Source organism: Camelus ferus, chromosome 20 (genome assembly GCF_009834535.1).
Source record: "Camelus ferus isolate YT-003-E chromosome 20, BCGSAC_Cfer_1.0, whole genome shotgun sequence".
Lineage (NCBI taxonomy): Eukaryota > Metazoa > Chordata > Mammalia > Artiodactyla > Camelidae > Camelus > Camelus ferus.
This window is the reverse complement of record NC_045715.1, coordinates 18,579,684-18,597,670: the sequence shown is the minus strand read 5'-3', so window position 1 is coordinate 18,597,670 and position 17,987 is coordinate 18,579,684. Positions and strand designations below refer to the sequence as shown.

General features: G+C 40.2%; 8 non-coding genes across 8 annotated transcripts; 4 read left to right on the top strand and 4 right to left on the bottom strand.

The window, feature by feature from the left end:
* Positions 1 to 51: 51 nt before the first annotated feature.
* On the bottom strand, positions 52 to 125 carry TRNAI-AAU. The gene has a single exon. It is a non-coding gene; the product is annotated as a tRNA-Ile (tRNA).
* Positions 126 to 3,480: 3,355 nt separating this feature from the next.
* Positions 3,481 to 3,554, bottom strand: TRNAI-AAU. The gene has a single exon. It is a non-coding gene; the product is annotated as a tRNA-Ile (tRNA).
* Positions 3,555 to 5,826: 2,272 nt separating this feature from the next.
* TRNAT-AGU lies at positions 5,827 to 5,900 on the top strand. The gene has a single exon. It is a non-coding gene; the product is annotated as a tRNA-Thr (tRNA).
* A 1,658-nt stretch (positions 5,901 to 7,558) lies between these two features.
* TRNAV-GAC lies at positions 7,559 to 7,631 on the top strand. The gene has a single exon. It is a non-coding gene; the product is annotated as a tRNA-Val (tRNA).
* A 3,781-nt stretch (positions 7,632 to 11,412) lies between these two features.
* On the top strand, positions 11,413 to 11,494 carry TRNAS-CGA. Its single transcript has one exon. It is a non-coding gene; the product is annotated as a tRNA-Ser (tRNA).
* Positions 11,495 to 12,636: 1,142 nt separating this feature from the next.
* On the top strand, positions 12,637 to 12,709 carry TRNAR-ACG. Its single transcript has one exon. It is a non-coding gene; the product is annotated as a tRNA-Arg (tRNA).
* A 1,572-nt stretch (positions 12,710 to 14,281) lies between these two features.
* TRNAI-AAU lies at positions 14,282 to 14,355 on the bottom strand. Its single transcript has one exon. It is a non-coding gene; the product is annotated as a tRNA-Ile (tRNA).
* Positions 14,356 to 15,607: 1,252 nt separating this feature from the next.
* Positions 15,608 to 15,680, bottom strand: TRNAF-GAA. The gene has a single exon. It is a non-coding gene; the product is annotated as a tRNA-Phe (tRNA).
* Between the last annotated feature and the right edge of the window lie 2,307 nt (positions 15,681 to 17,987).

The window sequence follows — 17,987 nt, the reverse complement described above, 5'->3', positions numbered from 1 at the left end:
AGGGTAATAGCCAACAAAGTGGCCCTGGGCCTGAAACCGGTCAGTTAAAAGTGGCCCGTACGGGGATCGAACCCGCGACCTTGGCGTTATTAGCACCACGCTCTAACCAACTGAGCTAACCGGCCTCGATATAAAAGGACTAGTGGTCTGTTTAATACTTTTAATATCGTTGACTTTTTGGAATTTCTTCGTATCTTCACTAGTCCCGGTCTCCTTAAAGGAAAAAGAAAAAAAGAAATCTGTATCTTTGTCAAGAATGAACCTTGCCTCTAAGGAGAAATTTCGTCTTCTAGAACGCACCAATTCCTTTTGGAAAGACACACTGACGCCTTCAGGAATGGGTTCCTTCCTCCTACCCCGGGAAGCCCGGAAAAGGTTTAAGATTCCAGAGGGCAGACTGGGAAATTGACATGCTGAGCGGCCAACAGGTCTTGAAAGATTCAGTTTAAACTGTGGGAACTTGAGTTTGCTCTTAAAACATAGCAGTAAAGGGATTCAGGACATGCTACCCACAAAATATGGCACCTTGGCATACTGAATATTTTAAACTGAAAATTTGAAGGAAAAAAAAACAAACAGCAGAAGCAGGAAGGACCCTCTGACCCCCCCACCTCCCCCACCTGGCCCACCAACCCGTTGCCCTACTTCCCTGAAACAGGTCACAAAACTCCCATGTGAAATGTGCCCTCCCTTGTACCAGGAGGAAGACATTCTTATCACCAGAGACAGGGAGCTGGAGGTGGAGAAATCTGTACAAACCTTGCTAAATTAACCATTTTCTTCCTAGTCACTTCTTCACCATTTACTATCCATAGCTGAAACCTCTTTGTCTTGTCAATTCTCCACGAATTTATTATTTCCTTGTCTATAAGGTATAAAAGATTCCTGCTTTGGTCACTTCTTCCCGTCTTCATCCTCTTGTGAAGGTTCCCAGGTCCATGTAAAAAGTCAATAAAAATGTGTATGCTTTTCTCCTGTTAATCTGTCTTTGTCAGTTCAATTTTCAGATCCAGCCAGGAACCTTAAAAGGGTGGAGAAAACCTTTCTCCTCTCCCACAGAAGCAATTTACCTATCTGATCTCTGGGTTTCTGTGAAGGATGGCTCTTAAAACAGGGGTGTTCCTTTTAAAGAGAAAGAAGAGTACTGAGAATTTACTAGCTGTCAGGCACTTTGCTAGATAACTTTATAAACATTATGGATTTTAATTCTCACTACTGCTGTATGCACTAGGAATTAACATTTCCATTTTACCAATGAAGAAACTGAGGTTTAGGGAAAGAGTCAATAGGAAGGCCAGAATTACAGTAGGTGGTCTTTGGGCTCTTTTCTCTTTTAAACACCAATCTGCTGGTTTTCTCAACTTTAAAATGGTCAGAATTTAGCTTACAATAAAGTTGGCATTTCAAATCAGTGAAGAAGAGATGGATAATTCAATAAATGGTGTTGTGACAACTGAACAGCCAACTGGAAAAACAATACATTGCAACAACAACAACAAAAAAATAGCTGGACCAAAGATGAAGTAGTATAAGAAATGAAAGCATTCTAGAAGAAATAATAGGAAGACTTTTTTGTTTGTTTTTTGTTTTAATGCCCTTGAAGTGAGAAAGACACAAAATCCAGAAGCCACAAAAGAAAAAAAAATGTATACCTCTGGCTACATTTAGACAATTTTGTGCATGGCAAAACAAAAACAACCTTATAAGCAAAATTACAAGCAGAAGCCAGGAGAGTAGGAGACTCTATGCAATAACGCTAGGGTATAAGATAAAGAGTCTCAAAAGGCAGGACCTTACAGTGAGGAAAAACCCTACTTACGTGTCCAGAAGAAAATCTGATGTATGTGAGAAAGTTCAAAACATGCCACCCCAAAACATGCAGCTTTGGTATATTGAATGTTTGGAGTTAAAGGCACTTGAAAAGCAGCAAACAGAAGAAAAACATTCTAACCTTTTTCTTTTTCTTAAAAGCAGAAGTTGAAACTCCTACCTGAAAGATGTCCTCCTTATACCAAAAGGAAAGTAACATTCTCATCATCAAGGACAAGAGAAGGTGAGGAGGGTGGAGGGTATAGCTCAGTGGTCGAGTGTGTGCTTAGCATGGACAAGATTGTGGGTTCAATCCCCAGTTCTTTCATTAAGAATATATAAATAAACCTAATTACCTGACCCCTCCCCCCCAAAAAAAAGCAGACAAGGTGAGACTGAGAGAATTCTATACAAGCAGACCTTGTTAAAATAATCCTTATCTTCCTTTAGCCTCCCTGCATAGTTTAGTCAATTTTCTATAATTGCCACTTTGTTCAATCTAATATAAAAGAAAATAGGCCCCACCATTTCTTTGGGTCTTCCTTCCTTGCAAAGTTTCCCGTGTCGTATAAAATGGTATTAAATAAATTTATATGCTTTTCTTTTTTTCATCTATCTTATGTCAGTTTAATTCTAGGCCCAGGCACAAATAACCCAAATAGGATACAAGTAAAAGTTTGCCTCCTCTACAAATGCCTGAAGGAAATAAATAACGGAAGATTCAAACATTAAACAAATGTGAAAGTGCTATCTTTTTTGTGAAAAAGAAGAAAAATAATTAATATATATGTTTACATGCATATGCATAAAGAAAATTAATAAGGATAAATGAAAAATTAAGGACAAACTTTACCTATGGGAGGTGATTGTGAGAAGTGTACTGATGAGGGATAAAAATGGAAGGGAAAATTTCAATGCATCTGTTTTTAGTTTCTGCTTTTGGAAACATGAATGCATTATTTATGCAAGAAAAACAAAATAAAATATTTAAAATTGTGTATCCTTTTCATGTTGGAATAAATGTGCAGAGTGTATAAAACAAACATCTTTGTCATTCATACTGTTTAAGTTTCAGACAATTTTTCTTTCTCATTTTTCAATTTGTTTTCCCTTAGGTGGAACTGGGGGATGCGGAATGACCCAGAGTTAGTAATACGAAGAATTGGTGGTTTTACTATTTGTTTTCTGAGGAAGCACGCAAAAAATCCAGTTTTTTCCTCCAAGACAGTTTCCTTACAGGAAAACAAAACAAAATGAAATGGGGGGGGTGGGGGGGAAGGCCCTCTGTTGTACCTTTTAGCTGCCAGATCTGTGCTACCGATTTGTTTTGTTTTGTTTTGTTTTGTTTTTAATTTTTCCCCTTAACGGAAGGGAAACGTGCTCTGCCACTGAGCTATACCCTCTACCCCTACCATTTTGTTTTGAGATTGAGTTGGAGGAGTGATTGGAGCCTAGAAAATGTTCAAGGCCTTGGGGGAAACCAAATGCCGCTACTATGAAAGATTCAGTTTACTCCGCCCAAGTAAGATTCCAGAAACCGCTAGCAAGGAAGCTTGAAGGAAATGTGATTGTTCTTCTACTAAATTCAGAGATTCATCTCTTTCACGCAGTGAGGACACTAATGTGTTAGTGCGGGTTTCCATTTTGGAGAACAAAACTGTGATGTAAACTTGGCCCGTACGGGGATCGAACCCGCGACCTTGGCGTTATTAGCACCACGCTCTAACCAACTGAGCTAACCGGCCAGGGTGCTACCAACTATATTCCAAATTGTAAATGACATTTAAACAGCATTGTCTTGCAGTTCATGCTGGGAAGGAGTCGCTTTCATTCTTTTCATCTTTTCCCACTGGCGTGGGTAATGGAGGAGGAAGAAGGAAAAAAATCCTTATTTTGCCTCAAGGGAGCGTCTTTCTTTGGAGGTAACTTAATCTTTCTCAAACCTCCAGTTCGGACCCAAGAAGATTCGTCAAAGTCCCCAAGTAGGGCTTCCTGAGACCATAACGGGCGGATCACGGAACTGACCACGGAGCAGCCACAGGCCTCGAAGGACTCGACACCCGAGCGCGGGATCCGGATTCCTCTCCGCTCCTGGAGACCATTCCAGGCAGATCAGCTCCTCTCGGAAGCCTCGGGACCCGGGAACCTGCACCCTGTAGCCTCCTGTCCTCTGAGTGGTTCCGCGGTCACTGCAACCCTGAAACCGCAGCTGTGCATCTCCGGCCTCCCGCTGCTCGCGCGGGAAAGTCACGGCCCTGGTGTTGCAGTGCTGATCAGCGAACACTTGGTGGCGCCCGATCGAGGGGCTGGGGTCAGCGGGAGCGAAAGAACCAGGGGGATGTCTTCTCTTGAGCATCTGACCTGGCCAGGTTCCTGGGCAGAACCAATCAAAGACAAGGGATGTCGAAGCCAGGGAGTGTTCGGAGTCAGGTCCGTTATCTGGACCGGAGATAAACTTTGGGATCTGAAAGGAGAGGAGGGAGCCTAGGCCCTGGTAGGCCTACTTCAAGAGGCATAACTGCGAGGTGCATCCTTTCCAGCCCGAGCCTGATCCACCTGCGGACAGGAGACAACCCAGGGAGAGACCAGGAGAGCAGCTAATTCCTGAGTCGCCCTCTGCTCTCTTTGCTGGGTTTTACTTCTTCCCTCCTTCCCACCAAGACCATTCCTGTTAAGTTAGGAGTAGTAACATTTTCAGAAGTTAACTGACCTGGGTGCACTTTAAAAGCTTCTTTATGTTGTCTCCCTCCACTTATAAGTTACATATTTGCATATGTATCTATATATGTCTATATTATATGTTTCCTTTTGGATATGCATAGCTAGTTTTTAAAAAGTGTTCAATACTTAGTATTCACACTTTTTCCTTGAAATGAGAATCATATCCTTTGACTAGCTAAATTTGCCATTTATGTTCTAACTTGCCGTTTCAATCCTTTGCTTTTAACATCATAAATATAAATGATTTTTCTGGTCCTTTAGCACCTTTCCCTAAGTTTTTATATCTTTGAGTCTACTAGTAGGTGTCTTCGTTTGTTTTGTTCTGTGGTGAAAATTCTGAAAGTTTGTAGAGCAGAATATTATTAGCATTATCTATCATTCTTGTTCTACTAGGGTACTTGCTATGGTTAAGTGATTTTTGAAAACCTGGGCCACATTCCAACTTACTTTGATAGTAGGCCTCTGTCACTTGCTTTTTGTCATAAGTCAGTTCCCTAGGAAACAGACACTGAGATGAAGATTTGTGTGCAGGAGTTTTATGGGGAGTGCTCTTAGAATCAACAGCAATAGAGGGTGAGGGAAACAGGATTGGGAAGAGGCAGAAGTTGAACATGATGTTGTAACAGAGGCCTCAGCTGTTCTCACTGGGATATCTGAAACTGAAATGGCCCTTCAGAAATACTCTGAATTGAGACTGGATTTGAGCTGCACCCAGGGGCAGATGTAACTTGGAACAAGGTGCCTTTTTTCTCTTGAGGACAGTGCCCAGAGACCAACTCAGATTTAAGCCGTGAGCAGCCAATATTCCTGAAGTGGAAGAAATCACCGCATCCTGGAGGACAACTTGACAGGTGCAACACACATACTCACAGTTGTTTCAGCAACCCTGTGTCAGACGTGCTAATCTTTGATCAGTAACCCCTTCTTCAACACACTAACAGAAGAAAGCAGGTGTGGTTAAACAAAATGATAGTTCACAGAAAGCCATTTCAATTTTTATTTGGGAGTTCAACAAAAGTCTCTAACCCTGGTTGCCAAAGTTTATAGTCTAGTGAATCCAGTGGTGTCCACCCTGGAACAATTTTCCAAGAAGAGATAGTCATCTCATTCTAGTTCCTGTATTTATTCTTCCAAAAGAATATTTTTCTTTGGTTTTGACTGATACAAGGTTTTTTTGTTGTTGTTGTTTTGTTTTTGTTTTAATTCACCTGACAAACCAATTACTAAACTCATTAAGGCTGAACGATAGGTGGAATTATCTTTAAATAATATGTAATTTACACACTTACTAAGCTGGGCTCCGTGGCTTAGCTGGTTAAAGCGCCTGTCTAGTAAACAGGAGATCCTGGGTTCGAATCCCAGCGGGGCCTGCGTGCTCTCATTGCTTCCTCTTTGGTTTTGTGATTTATCTGGAATTTTCTCTACAAACCAAAGTGACACCGAATCTCCCAATACTCAGGATTTAAGCTTTGCATGGGAAAAATGTGGTACTTTGTAAAACAGGGATGAAAGATTGAATAATATCACGAGAAGCAGCCCCAATATATATGTATATGAAAAGTAATTTAAGAGCTATGAATATTTGTCCTAATCATGGTATTAGCAGATAGCCTAGCTATGATTTGCCCCTTTGTCCAATCGTTAGAATCAAATGATGGAGATTCAACAGCTTTAAAAACATGCCCTTTCAGATAGCCTTTGGATTTGCCTGGTTACTGAGAGGTTTTTGGTTTTGCAACCTTGGACAGACTTGGAATAGAGTTGACACTCAATTTTTTTGTTTTTGTTTTTTTACAATGGACTACTGAATGACTAATGGCTTTTCTAATTTCAAGGTAATATGTAGAAGTACTTATCAATTATCTATGAGGAACAATGGGTAGTGCACTAAAGATGAAGATCCACGGGCAATGGTGGTGAGTTTAAATCCTCTACCACTGAATCTTTCTTGTTACCACTTCTAGTAAACCTGTGATTTTTCCCTTGCATTTTTGCTCTTAGCCCTATTCTAAAGGAAGGTAAGCGGCAAAAATAAAAGAAAGGGCTAAAAAACCTAATTTAAACTTTAAATTGAGTACTATGATAGTTGTTTCTATTTTTTTAGTGATTCTGGACTATAGGACATCACTGAAATTTTTGAAAAGAGGAGAATATGATGTCATCTTAAAAGAAGAATGGTTGGTGACAAAAAGGTTCTAACAAGAGTTTGGAGGCAAATGAAAAAGCATTTTGAGAACTGAAGTCTTAGCCTCTTTTCTAGACAGATTTTTTACACAAAATTTCTGAAAGAGACAACAAATTCTAAAAACAAAGGTGTTTCTGTTTTATCTGCTCTGTTCCTTTTGTCATTCTAAGATATATCTTAAAATAATTTGTCAGATTCTACAAATGCCTATTCTCCCATACATAGTAATGATCACAGAATTCTACAAGCAAAGATTGCATCCTAAGTAGCTTCTTGCTTCTCACTGTCATGGCCCAACAGGTAAATTCCTCCTTTGTTGAACATCTGGGAATGCAAATGTGTCAGAAGACTGACATTTTAAAGAACTCTTTAAAATGGAGCTGAATCTAATCAATGATATCCTGTACCTCCAGAAGTGTTGAGGACTTAATAGTACTAAAGGATAAAAGGTTGTTATTCTATAAAACAGTTTGAACAGGTCGTGGACATTCACAATTTCTTCTTTGTTAAAGGGATTTCTCTCTAGTTAAAATGCTATTTCTTTTATGATCTAAATTATATTCTTCATTCACACCACTTTCTTACCACTCTACAGCCATCATAATTCTTTTTCTATGAAGTCTTAGATTTGGTGTCATTTTCTCTGGGAAACCTTCGAGGGCAGGGGGGTAGTTTCCACTTTTTGGCTGTTCTAAAACAGGTTTCTTTAAACATTATAGCAGGTATATTTGATAAATGCATGTCTACTGCTATGTAATATCATTGATTTCAATAAATGGAAAACTGAAGACCTAGGATATAAAGGAATAGTTACTTCTAGGGGGCCTTTTTTTTTGGCGGCTGGCTTCCTTAGTGTAGTGGTTATCACGTTCGCCTGACACGCGAAAGGTCCCCGGTTCTAAACCGGGCGGAAACAAGCGCGGGTCCTTTTTTTTCCCTTTACCTAGGCCGCCAATCTGTAATTCCTCTTTGCGGTACCAGACTTCCAAATGTAAATGGATATCCTTCTTTTGAGGTCCAGGAGTTTAGAATGAAAAGTTGTCCCAACACCACCTGCGCTGAAGCCCGCGTCTCCCCACCTTCCCGCCTGCGCGGGTGGCGGGCCCTTCTTTCTCTTCCTGCACTCGGCGTCCTTCCCATGGAAGGGCCGAGGGACCCGAAGAGAGTCAACCCGAGGAGACACCCGCTACACAGGACCCTGCGTGCGCCGTGCGGGTCCCACTGGCTCCCTTGGACGTGGTTTTTCTGCAAAGTTACTTTCTCCTGAACTTCCGAGGAAGAAAAGTGCTCCATTTCGAAACTGCAGCCACTGCGCAATAACTGCTCAGTTATTATTATTACTATAAGTACTATACAGTAGTTCCAAAACTCATCAGGCGTGGAAGGGGAAGAAGAGTTGTGGGGAGGAGACGGAATGGAGGGACAAATAAGAAGAGATTCCTGCCTTCAAGAACTCCCCGAGTATCTGTACTGGAGAAAAGAGTACCTGGAAGTAACTCTTACACCTTACCTGCATTTTCGGGACCCCCTCTTTTCCCTGCGTTCCCACCACCCCAGGAAGATCCTCTGGGACTGTTTCTCGAGGAACTTGGTCTTAGGCTACTTAACTCCAGTGGGTGTCCCCAGCAGTGGTTTCGAAATGCTGGACCCGCCCCCCACCCCCCACCCCCAGGCCCAGGGCTGACTCGGGGCGCTAGCTTGTTGCCGGGAGCCTCCTCTTCAGCGGAATCAGCACGATGTTCTCCTAAAACTCAGCATCTGGCATCCAGTGCTGCCCGAAGTGGGCGCCTAGCAGGCAGAGAGGGTCCCGGATGAAAGGAAGGATCCTGACCATTCCTGAAATCAGGTGTGCGGGTGGTTTTGAAGGATTTCCCGGAAATAGGAAACGGTTGAAAAGTTTGGTGACGTGTTTGTGTATGTTTTATGACATATTTTGCTAAAAATTACTTAAGGAGACAGTTTTTCTTTTGGAAGGGACATAACACTAGAAGAAGGATGCTTCCACTTTCCTGACCTACTTTCAGGGAAATTATTTCGTCTTGTCTCCAAATACTAAATTAACATCCGCGCCTGCACTAGGTGACCACACGGGGGCAAAAGAGACCGAGATCTCTGGATGGGAAGCAGAGGCTCAGAATTTGCTCCCACCAGTCCCACCAGCGGACGAAGGAGGATTCTCATGATCTTTCTGATGTGAATTCTTTCAAACTTATTGGGGGAGAATTTAATTGGTTTTTCCTTAGAAGTTAAGTCACACCAGATCTCATATTCTGGATATTTTGGCTAGATAAAGGGAAGAGGAGGCAGAAGCTAGAATTTTAGGAGTCTAATACGTACTGCACGTTATAGGTGTCATATTACACAGCACATTATATATAACTGCCCAAAATGCCGACTCTGAAGCATTTCTCCATCCGTTTCTTGCCATCTGTGTTCCATTCTCGTGGGTCTTCAGGCAATCAGTCTCTCTCCTATCATTGGATATTGCACATGAAGTCCCCTCTAGCAGAAGAGCTTTGTGCTTGCCTCTCTGCCTAGTTATCTCTTGCCCTGTGCTTAGCTCTCGGCTGGAATATTATTTTTTCAGGGTAGAATTTCTTAAAATCCCTAAGTGAAAGTCCTGTATTACTCATAGTATTGTATATTCTCTTTCCTTGCACATGTTACATTTATCAGTTTGATAATTTGATTATCGTCTGTTTCTCTCACTGGAATGTAGTATATTGCATGAGGGTAAGAGCAGTGTACGGTTTTGCTCATCAATGAATTCATACTGCTTTGCATATACCTAATACATAATAGACACTCAACAGATACTGGTGTTAAGATTGAACCTTTACCATGATTCTCTGGGGAAGGTATTACTTTCCTAATTTCAAGCTGAGATCCTAATTTTGAATTCCTAATTTTGCTGTGATCACCTGTCTTGCCTAAATGTGGAGCTAATGTGAGTTATGACTCAAATATGAGTACTCCTGGCTCCACATTACATATTCATTCCTTAATATACTATTGTACATGGGTATATTTTCTCCAATTTCCCAACGCTCTGATCTTTGCAATTTCCATGTGCATGAGAGGAAAACTTTTCCTCTACCCTCTTAGGTTTGTAGCTGGGACCGATGAATTAAACTGACAGAAGACAGATTAATAGGAGAAAGAGTTTACAAGTTTCATTGATCTTAATATTTTTATTTTAATTTTACATGTACAGAGGCTTCTTTACAGAAAAGAAGTGAAAACCCAAAGGAGAAGTTAGATTTAAAAGGTTTTAACAAAACTTGACAAAGAGCAATAAATTGTAGAGAAGTAGAGACAGAGAAAGAGGGATTTGGGCTTCCAGGGGCAGTACTTGGGGAAGGTAAATAGATGGAGAAACTAAGAAAAGATAAGGATTATTTTAGTAAGGTTTGTTTGTGTAGACTCATCTTGGAGTCGATTTTCCATCTCTGGTGATAAGGGTTGTTTTCCTCCTTCTGGTAATGGGAATGGAACATCTTCACGAAGGGACATTTGTGCCCTGCTTTTAGGCAAAGAGGGAGAGGACAGAGAGCCCTTCCTATGTTTGCTTTTTCTCCATGGCCTTCAAAGCCATCCTTATGCCAAAGAGGAATACTTTGAAGTGGCATATTCTAATCCACTTCACATGTTATGTTGTTGAAACTAATCATGGGAAAGAAACAGAACAATAGTAATAGCTGCCACTTATTACCAGCTATTAAATCAAGTAGTTATTGATTTTTCATATATAGACTAACAAGCAAGCCTAAGGAGTAGGTGCTATTGTTACTTACAATCATTTACTTGTTTTATAGATACAGAAGGTGAGGAGTGGAGAGGTTAAATAACTTGCTCAAGATCACCAAGTTGTAAAATTTGGAGCCAGTATTTATATCCATGAGTGCCTGAGGCTAAAGTGTTCCACAATGTTGCAAATTTCTAGAAGAAGGATGGGCCTATGGAAAGACATGGATATGAAGCAGGTGAAACTGAGCATGGAATATGAAACCGATTTCGTCAGTTTGGGGAGAGCCAGAGAAAGCCAGGTATGAAGCATCTCGGAGGACTTGGAGAGTAACCAGAGATAACTCTCGTAAACATTATGCTTGTAATTGGTATTGCTCCCTAGGAGGAAATGGGGAAAGGGATATTTCAGGACAAAAGGAGGGTTGGATTTTTTTCATTTAAGGGAATGGGTATGAACAGTGGTACTGATGTTGAGGCAGTGTTCCCTAAGACAAAAAAGTGTTTCAAGTTCAAAAAGATCTCTCTGACTGCTTTTCATAGAATGTTTTGTAAGGCTGGAAAGGGTGGAAGGAGGGAAACCTATTAAGAGATTTTTGCAATACTCCATGTTAGAATTGTAGGTTTCTTGGACCAGGGCGGTAGCAGTTGGGGTGGTGACAAGTTTTTCAGATCTAGGTACATTTCGAAGGTAGAACAAGACAATTCCCTCACATCTGTGGAAGAAAAGAATAATTGAAATGAAAAATGTTGCCAAGATTTTTTTAATTAATTAATTTTTGCCTAACTATCTGAAACGTTAAAATTGCCATTAAGTGAAATATGCAAGTCTGATTGGAGAAGGTTTTCTTAGGGACGCTTATGAATCAGTAGTCCTCTCTCTTCTTCCACTTCAAATGGGAATGTTCAATAATTGTCTTCAGTCTACTAAATGAGAATATTCCCAGCCAGGAGCTGTGATGGCCGAGTGGTTAAGGCGTTGGACTCGAAATCCAATGGGGTCTCCCCGCGCAGGTTCAAATCCTGCTCACAGCGGTCTTGTTTTGGGTTCCAGTTGGAAGCTTCCACAAAGCGTAATGCTGTCCCATCTGGCATGCAGAGAAATCCCTAAGGTAACAGTTCCAATCTATAATCCGAATTTTTAAAGGTGGTGGGCGCCAGCCAGGTTTTGAGTCCCATCATTCCCTTTCACTGTCCGAGGCTCTGTGACTGTCCTGAGCCCAACCTTCCCCACGGTCCACACCGAGTTTCAGGGTTAGAGCACGATCAAAAATACCAGCTGCTTTGGGATGAAGTTGTCAATAAATCTGGAAAGAGTTATCACAGCAGCAAAGTGAATAGAGGAGACGTTGGGGTTTGAAGGACTAGTTTCTCTTTGTGATTATAGAAAGCCAGCAACTTCCTTAAAGTATTCCCAGGTAGCAGTCTTCAGTATTTGTCCTGACATCAGAGGCTGGTGAGAGCCATAAAAATCTGAGATAATACTCCATCATATTTGCCAAGCACTTTATACCACCTAGGAAATCAGGCACAGAGAGGATTTCACTTCTGACTTTGCCTTGACTTTCAAGCCCATAAAAAACCTCATCTCTTTTATAAGTACTTTTGCATTTTCAGCTGTTTTGCCTACTTTGAACAGCGAAGTAAATTTTAAGCCAATTTAATTTGTTAGTAAATGAGTTCCTGTTTTCCAAGTTTCTCTGTCAAATGGGATTCTTAAAATGTATACTTCTGTTGGATTCTTGTCTCCTTATTGCATTTTGTGTGCAGATGAATATTCTGAAGAAAAAAAGGAATGAAGAGTTCAAAACTGGGCACTAACGTAAGCTAGGTAAGAGAGGATATGGAATGGAGTGAGGAAACAAATTATTGAGTCCATAGAGATTTGTTCAAGCAATAAGGGCAGCTACATACTAAGCACCAGATAAATTTTCAATGCATAGTCACAGAATAAGTGAAGATTAGCCATGGCTTTCAATGAAAACATTTTATGTAAATATATTGTGCAATCAAATCAAAGAGAAACTATGCTTTTCCAAAGACAGTACAATCTCTAGTTGTAATCCCTTACCAAAAAAAAAAAAAAAAAAAAAAAAAAAAAAAAATCAAGTCATTTGGTGAGCATAAACTTTGGATAGTGATGAAAGTACTTATACGAAAAAAAGCTTATCAACCTGGGGCCAGTGGCGCAATGGATAACGCGTCTGACTACGGATCAGAAGATTCTAGGTTCGACTCCTGGCTGGCTCGGCAAGGTCACTTTTTCTTTCACACTTCCAAGGTACTTTTTTCGAAAAGGATATTGAAGTAACTTTTAAAGTCCTTCAAATGTACTTTTGTGGAACTGATCCTTAACCTTCCATCAGTTGAGTCTGAAAAAGACTTCAGAAGCATCAAAGGACCCATCCTGAAAGATTTTCTTCCTACGTTTCATTTCTTCTTGAACTGGAGAAAGATTGGTTGAAAAAAGACCATTTGAAGGAAGGTTTTTAAATCAAAGAAGCTTTAAAGAAAAACAAACAAACAAACAAAAAATCTTACCAGTAACTTCTCCATCAATATTGGGAAAAGTCCTCACTCCTAGTGGACTCCCTTGTACAGCTCTTTCCTCGCATGGCTTCTAGCAAAAAGAAAAGAGACTTCTCCTGGGGAAATGTTAAGAAAGGTTCGGTTGTGAGGATATGGGGTGTGAAAGGCTCTGCCTCACTTGGGTCCTTTAGACAGAGCTTGGCCCTGAATCCAGGCAGATGTCACTCATCCCGGATACCACCAACCCCACACCACCCCCACCCCCACCCCGCCAGGGAGCCTGAACAGGCCATCTTCGGGACATAGGCAGGAGCTGGGAAACCCACCTTTGGGGGCAGGAGAACCAACAGGAATCCCTCCCCTTATTTTTTTAAGTAAACACTCCAGGAGAAGATGAACGTGAAGGAATACGGGGGGAGGCAGCTTTGGAGCTGCCTCTCTGAACAGAACTGCCTCCTTTCTCTGCGTCGAGGCAAAACAGAGACACTAGGGAGAAATCACTGCCAAGTTGGGGGAAAGTCCTCAAACTAAACCAAAAACATCTTAATATGTGATTCGATTTCCGAGTGAGTAGTTTGTATCCTCGCTCTGCATCGCGGGTAAATGTATTGAAGTTGCCAGTGTGCGCTATTAGAAGCACTGAGGCTGAAAGGAAAGGAACCACCCCACCAAGCGGGCTGCCTACGGGGACCAAAGGCGATTGGATTGTGAACAACTGCAAAGGAGAACTGGGGTCTTACAGTTTCGCATTCAGTTCTCTGCTTTTTACTGCTAATGGGAGAGATTTTCCGTGAAAGCCAAGTGGCCACCTCACTTGGAGCGGGCATTTACTTTGGAAACTGCCTGGGACAAGGAAAAGAAAGAAGTACAGGTGTCAGAAAGAACTAAGTCCAGGTCTTACTGCCATTAATACCACGCTCTAACCAACTAAGTCACCGGCCAGGCTGAGCCTGCTTCCTTTTCTCGATTGAAAGCGCCAAAATAATGTTTCCTGAAGTTTCCCAAAAACTAGAGAGACATATGTCGTAGCTCTTTTAACCTTAGCCTTTCCCTGAAACACAATCGCTTCGCTCCCACACTACTCCCTCAAATTTCTTCAATAAATTCTAACTTTTTATGTTACTTTATATTTAACAACAACAAACAAAGCGAAACGAAAACACATAACTTTCTTCTTATGTGAAGAGGAGAATGTCTGAACCTCTGTTTCTCAACCGCAGAGATTTGGGGGTATAGGTGCCTTGGATTGGAAATGCCCACCCAGCGGCAGAGGGCCAAAAACCCTACCCTCGATGGCCCGTACGGGGGTCGAACCCGCGACCTTGGCGTTATTAGCACCACGCTCTAACCAACTGAGCTAACCGGCCACCAGATAACGGAATTCCTTTCGTGTTTCGCCACATAAAAATTAAAAACTTTCTCTTCACCTAGCTCCCTCAAAAGAGACTTCTTCAAATCATATTCATAGATTCTAATGTTTCAGTTCTTCGGATTTGGACTAGAAAATCCACAGAGAAATTTTTGTGCAGAGGCTGAGCCTAGTTTATTTGTAGAGACAAGCACTGTAATAGGATTTTCCCGTGGTGCAGCGAACCTCCCTCTTTTAGAGGCAAGTCCCTACTGAATCACAAATTGCAAACTTCTTTTTAAAGACTTGCAACTTAGTGAGCTAATATTTTCAAGTTAGTTCAAGGCAAGGGAAAGGAAAGCGAGCGGAGTTAAGGAAAGGAGCCGCTCTAAGAGTCGCAAACATACGCATTGACGTCAGCGTCGATGATATCCACAGACAATCCAACAGCACCCGAGTCACAAAGTACATCTGCTGGGTTTTTAATTTTTGTTTTTGTTTTTGTTTGGTTCGGTTTGTTTGCTTGTGTTTTGAGAGTGGCAGAAAGCTTCCATTTTGAGAAGGGAGAGATTACGGTGGTGCCACACTAAATATTAAAAATTTCTTTAACAGCACATTTTCTGTGTCACTCAAATTCCATTTTGCGAATCAACAGATCCAAGCACTGGGTCGGAGATCCAGAATAAGTGAGATGTGCTCTTTGATCCTCGGTTAGGCTGTTGGTTTTATCACCTGAAATTGAAGGAATCTCCTGCAGCCTCAGGGAATGTCCCTTTACATGTTCCTGGGGTTGTATCATTTCTTTTGTATTTTTCGAACTTTCCTGCTGACTGACCCCTAGTTAAATTTTCCGAATATATTAATTTAAAGCTAAACGAATCAACAAGTAATGATCTTGTTGATTTTTAAGCCGACATTGGTGCAAGGGAGAAGTGTGGCTTTCTAGTGGTAACTTAAGGTATTCAAGTCTTGCCAAGGACTTCTGCCAAGTTTTATTTCTCTAGTCTTCAATAGCTCTTGTCCTGGGTTTCAAGAGCTAAGGCTTCAGAGTGCTTAAAAATCACAAAAAAGGAATCTATCTGATAACGTTTCTATAGTCACACGTCCTCTCTACTGGTCAAGATGAACTACATTCCGGCTTTTGAGGATCCTTTTGCACTTCGAAATGTGTATATCGATCTCTGATGTTCCCATAGAAAGCTATCGCTAAAGAGTCATTCACTTGGTGTTGGGTATCTCATAGTTCACACTGCGAAAGGAATAAAACTACCTGCCGAAACCCGGGATTGAACCAGGGACCTTTAGATCTTCAGTCTAACGCTCTCCCAACTGAGCTATTTCGGCAACCCGACGGGCCATTTTCTGTCAATTACGCCTTTTAAGTAGTCTTAATAACCTTTTTTTCATTTCAGAAAAAAATATGAAAATTTTATCTTTTTTTTTTTAAACTACAACATATTTCCCATTTCAAAAATAATTATACCAACAAAAAATCAGGAAATGGGGAAATATTCAAAATCTCCTGACTATGATAGGAAGAATGAAAAAAAACAGTGATGAAAGAAAAATTTTATACGGCTCTTAAAGATATGACTTGGGGAGCCATAGGTGTGTGGTGATTCAAAACTTCATGCTGGAACGAGAAGCTTCCTAGAATTCAAGACAGCACCGTTTGGAATCATTCTAGCTTGGCGCTTAAGTATATTTTACTCTTTCAGTTGTTTTTATTACTTTCCCTTTCTATTCTATTAAGTTATCAATTATATACAGTAACGTACTCAAATCCTAAATATACAATGTAATGATTTTTACAAGTTTATATCCCTTTGTAACCATGCATGCTCTCTCATGTTCCCTCTCATTTGATACCCTTCTAAATTTAGCCACTGTTCTGAACTCTGGCTTCTTTCACTGAATACTGTCTTTGAGATCCATCTATTTTTTTTTAAATTGAAGTATAGTTGATTTACAATGTTGTGTTAGTTTCAGGTGTACAGCAAAGTTTTATATATATGTGTGTGTATATATATGTATGTATATGTGTGTGTGTATAATTTATATATTTATATAAATAAATTCTTTTGCATCTTTGTTCCCATTATGGGTTATTACAAGATATTGAGTATAGTTCCCTGTGCTATATAGTAGGTCCTAGTTGTTTATCGATTTATATATATATAGTAGTGTGCGTCTATTAATCTCAAACTCCTAATTTATCCCTCCCCCAAGATGCATGTATGTTTTTATCTGTAAAAGCAGTTGGTTCTTATTGATTGGCTTCCGTTTTATGGATACTACAATTTACTTGTCCATTCTAATGCTGATGGGCATTTGGTTTTCAATTTTGGGTTATTATAAAATGCACTGAACCTTCTTGTTCACGGTCTTAGGTGAAAATAATCATTGATTTATTAGATAGATAGATACATAAGTCGAATTGCTGTTTTATAGGTTATATGTATGTTTTGGTTACTTGAACATTCTTGGTTTGGTTTTGTTGCTGGCTTTTGTTTAACTTCAGTATAATGGGTTAAAGTATAAAATATAAAATCCATCCCTAAACCCCCACCATTACATGCTTTCCCATTATGATGACAATTCAGTTCATTACTTCCCAAAATGGCAGAATTTAGTGAATAGGACTATCTCCTTCTATTATGTCCTTGACTATTTTAAGATTAAAAAAAAGTCTTTCCACTTTTGAAACAGCTAGGGTTATTCATAATGACATTACCTCCTATGTTTACTTTTTAAAATAGACTATATTCTTTACAGAATTTTTAGGTTTACATAAAAATTGTGCCCAAAATACAGAGAGCCATTCTAGCAAATATGAGGTAATATCTCATTGTGGTTTTGATTTGCATTTCCCTGATGATTAGCGTGTTGAATACCTTCCCATGTACCTGATACACAAGGCCTTCTGTATGTCTTCTTTGGAAAAATGTCTACTCAGTTCTTTTGCCCAGTTTTTAATTGGGTTATTTATTTTTCTGCTATTGAGTTGTAAGAGTTCCTTGTATATTTGGATACTAACCCCTTATTGGATATGTGGCTTGCAAATATTTTCTCCTATTCCATAGGTTGTCTTTTCATTTAGTTGATGGTTTCCTTTGCTGTGCAAAAGCTTTTTAGTTTGATGTAGTCCCACTTGCTTGTTTCTGCTTTTGTTGCCTTTGTTTTGAGGGTCAAGTCCCAAAAAAAAAAAATCATTGCCAAGACTGGGGTCAAGGAGCTTACCCCCTATGTTTTCTTCTAGGAATTTAAAAATTTTGGATCCTACTATTCAAGTTTTTAATCCTTTTTGAGTTGGTTTTTGTTATAGGATGAGATAAGGGTCTACTTTCATACTTTTGCATATAGCTATCCTGTTTTCCCGACACTGCTTATTGAATAGGCTATCCCTTACTCACTTGTATATTCTTGGCTCCTTTGTCTAAAATTAATTGATTGTCTATTCATGGGTTTATATCTGGCCTCTCTATTCTGTTCCATTCACGTATGTGTCTGTTTTTATGCCAATATCATACTGTTTTGATTACTATAGATGTGTCATATAGTTTGAGATCAGAAAGTGTGATTCCTCCAGTTTTGTTCTTCTTTCTCAAGATTGTTTTGGCTATTCAGGGTCTTTTGTGGTTCCTAACAAAT